Source organism: Chamaea fasciata, unplaced genomic scaffold, assembly GCF_029207755.1.
Source record: "Chamaea fasciata isolate MVZ Bird 193981 ecotype frontalis unplaced genomic scaffold, bChaFas1.0.hap1 SCAF_6, whole genome shotgun sequence".
Taxonomy (NCBI): domain Eukaryota; kingdom Metazoa; phylum Chordata; class Aves; order Passeriformes; family Sylviidae; genus Chamaea; species Chamaea fasciata.
Genome location: NW_027094091.1, coordinates 49161231 through 49165038, shown reverse-complemented (window position 1 = coordinate 49165038; position 3808 = coordinate 49161231).

Below are 3808 nucleotides of genomic sequence, written 5' to 3'. Positions count from 1 at the left end.
ACACAAAATTACATTTTCCTTGTAAAGCTACTCAGACTCTCAGGAAAAATAAAAAAAAATCAGTAGCTGATCTCCAGAGGTCCATCTAGCCCTATATGCTCATCAAAGTTCATATTCCTCCAGCTAACGATATATTTTCCTTCAGAGCTTAGCTTGTCTGGAGATGGGAAGGAGAGATCTGTTTTTTCATTTTGATGAGGCTAGCACTTTTCAAAGTTCACCTATGCATAATCTTGGCAGCGAGATGTGCATCTAGCTGATTTAGAAGACACATTTGTGTCAAAATCCATCTCTCCTGATTTTCACTGAAGTGCTTCAATATGCTGTGGTACTTCACAAGATTGAAATAAATGCATTTCATAGCTCTCATCTCCCTCAGCTCCCACCTTCCCTATAACTACATTTCCATTCTTTTTTAGCAGAAATACCTGAGGCTGCTTTTGTTTTTCTTAACACCAGATTCAAACTCAGGGTGATTTGAAGACTTCTCTCTTGGACTTGTTTCCCCACAAGTCATAGCTCATCAGCATGGCAGCATCTCTTCTCCTGCATAGGAGTGGCTTCAGGGCTTTTCAGGTGCTGAGTTTCCCAGCAGAAGAGAGCAGTGCCAAGATAATCTTCTCTTGCATTAATTATGCTTCCTCCGCCACCACCACACCACCCCCCCAAATGTAAACATGTCACAATGCTTGCTCTGATTTAAGGCTCAGATGGGCTTTTGGGGGGGCGGGGGAAGTGTTTTCCCTTGTCTGTAACAGACACCATGGCAAGGTTTTTGACTTTTCACAGGATATATTTATACCCTTTAAAAAATCCTGCAAAAGACAAATCACCTTCAGGAACACCCTGAAATTGTGGCTCCAGCTGTTTTAACTTCCTACTCAGCCTATTGGAGGAGTGATTAAAGCCAAAGTCTGAAAGATTTAGATGCAAGGCTTAAAGGTATTCCCACCCTCAGATGCATCCCAGCAAGAATTATTTTTCTTGCAGGGAAGGCAGGAGACTAAGCTATGTGACCACCCTTTAGCTACCCTGGTTCACAGTCTTACTGTGATGCAGAGAAGTGATCAGTGGTTTCACACTGTGTTTTCAGTGTCTGAACAGGCAGAACATTTTCTTCCCTCATCCCTGGGAGAGGAGGATGCTATACAGTAGGGGCAGAGAAACAGAAGGTGCTGAAGGGAAATCTGCTACAGGTTCTGGTAAAACCTTGGGCCGACAGCACAAGCCCTGAACTGCAGGTTCTCATTCTACTGAACACAGAAACCCTTTTCCTTTCTGTCCCCCGTGCAGCATGAGGGGACCTACAGAAGGACTGAGTGTTGGGGGCAAAGCATCCTCCAGTGGGTGGTGTCAGTGGACTGGGCCCCATTACCTACGCTCAGGTGGCATTTCACTCTGTCTTCTTAAACACCACAGTATGCAATGTTAATGACTTTCATACTTCTTATTAGAGTAAGCTGAAGGATACAAGTGGAATACAATAAATTTCTTTACCCGAAGAATGTTTTTCCTGTCTGTAAGGCTAAGCCTTTATATATAGCACAGAAATGCTATAATGACATATAGAAAGGGTCAAAGACACTGACAGCAAAGGACAGAAGTTTTTCTATGTTAACTGAGCAGCATTATTCCTCAGACTTATTTAAAACTGAGCCAGTTCCATCTAGCTTAAAGAATCCCCCATGTCTTGGTTTGGGAAGACAGATATCTGCTAGGTAATAAAAAAAAAAAACAACCAAACAACTGCAGTTTCTTTTGGGATGGAGAGTGTAAACTCTTCCTCCCTTTTTACTCCCTTTTTTTCTTTTTTCAATTATAAATTTACAATCAGAGGCTCTTAGGCAAAGATTTGGGAAATAGGAATAGCAGTTTTTTACTAGTATGTATTACAAAGCAAACAAACACAAAAAAACCCCCATGAAACAACTACAGCATTAATAATAAACGAAAACAGTACCAAGAACCTTGAGGGCTTTGTTTCACAAAACCCAGGGCAGTTTGGTTTCGGTGTCCCTGCAGGATCCTCAGAGCACCAGGCTGAAACAGTGGAAAAGTCCCGGGCTGGTAGCTGGGATGGCAGGGTGTCCCGGCAGGCAGGGGCAGGATGTCCCGGCAGCGCAGGGGGTGCAGGGTCACACTGCAGCAAGACGAGCAGCGCCGAAGAAGCCGAAGGCGAGGCAGAGCCTGGACCAGCTCCCCGCGGGTGGCAGAGAAAACTCAGGATTCGGGCCGAACCGGTGATAGTAGATTTCCTAGGACTGGATCCCTTTGGCCACAGTGAAACTCTTCCAGCCAGCAACAGCCGTTCTCTTTTTCTCCGAACGCTGGAAAAAGAAGAGCCTGCAGCTGCCTCAAGCTCTTTCTTTTTCCTGCATTATCTCCCTTTTTTACTTTTGTAAAAAACCCCAAATGATACAGTGCTGATTTGATCTAAAGCAGCATGAAACAGAGACAACCCATACTCATTGTCCTTTACACAAAGCACCTTTTTCCACTGCCCTGATTTTTCCAGAGGATGCAGCACACATGTATGCCTTGTCACACACATATATCGTGGTCATTATACCCCCCTTGCCAAGGGTCAGCTTTGTAAAATGACTTTAACCATTCCATGTAGCTGTCCAGTGCAAAACTGCTGTATCACATATGCTCCTCCATTTAAGCCTTCAGGGACTAAAGCTATTCATAGGTTTTCCACTGAAATGATGGAGAGGAATGAAATTCAATTCTGGCACAGGGTCTCTTTCGGCATTACTCCTTCCCAGTTGGTAACTTCCTGCTCATGCTTTTCCCCTCTCTGTGGGGGAAAAATAGCCCAAACAATCTACACAGAAGTTTAGCTGTTGAGTGAAATTTCACAGCTTTTTATGGGTTTCACAGAATGACTCAAAGAGCCCATTAATTTGCTTTTCAGATTTTGTCGGTTTAAAAAAGAAATGTCTAGCAAGTCCTAAAATCCTTGTACAGAGCCCGGCTGCTTATGTTCCTCTCGGAGGCAAGTCTTTCTGTTCCTCTCCTCGGCTGGAAACCCACCACCTCCACCACCTTAATTTAGATTTTACTTCTAACAGAGCAATATGAGTTGCACCACAGCTTCCTCAAGGGACTGCATGCTGGTCCCCATGAAAAGCAGCAGAGTGAAATCTCCAGGACCCAGGGAGAGCGAGGGATGAGCTCTGTACCACATTGGATGGAGATGTGCTCTCTCCCTTCCACAGACCCCTTAGGCCTCTCAACTTCCTTGGTTCAAGCTCAGAACCAGCACAGCATTATTTTAACTTAGATTTCCCTGTCAAAACTAGACTAAGCAAACACAGAAGGTTCATCCAGTCCTGGAATTAACTTAATTTTACTTTGGTGAGAGAAGGTAGGGGGAAAAAATCCAGTCTGTGAGTTTCTGAAAGATGCTGATTAAATGCAACTTGGCAACAAATCATCATGGAGCATCTCTAGCCAAACGTGATCTGGTACTTGCAACTTCCACTGAATTTTGTTCCTGTTGTAGCTGAACCTGGGGGAAGAGACAGGGGAAGGATATTAATATATTAGGGGCTGAGAGAGAGAGCTGTTTTTCAAGCGAGACAGGAGCAATGAGTGTTTTGAACCCCTCATACTTCAGTGAAATCCAATCTTCTGTCACAAATGTCACACTGAAGAAAGAATGCACTTGGAAGTTGGAACCTGGGATGCTAAGCAGCATCTATAAAATGCCTAGGAGATAAATGCTTTCTGTGCCCCTGTTGCCTGCAAATGTACCCTTCCGTCTGCAGCAGGAGCAAACATTAGCCACTGGTGCAAGGCTTTG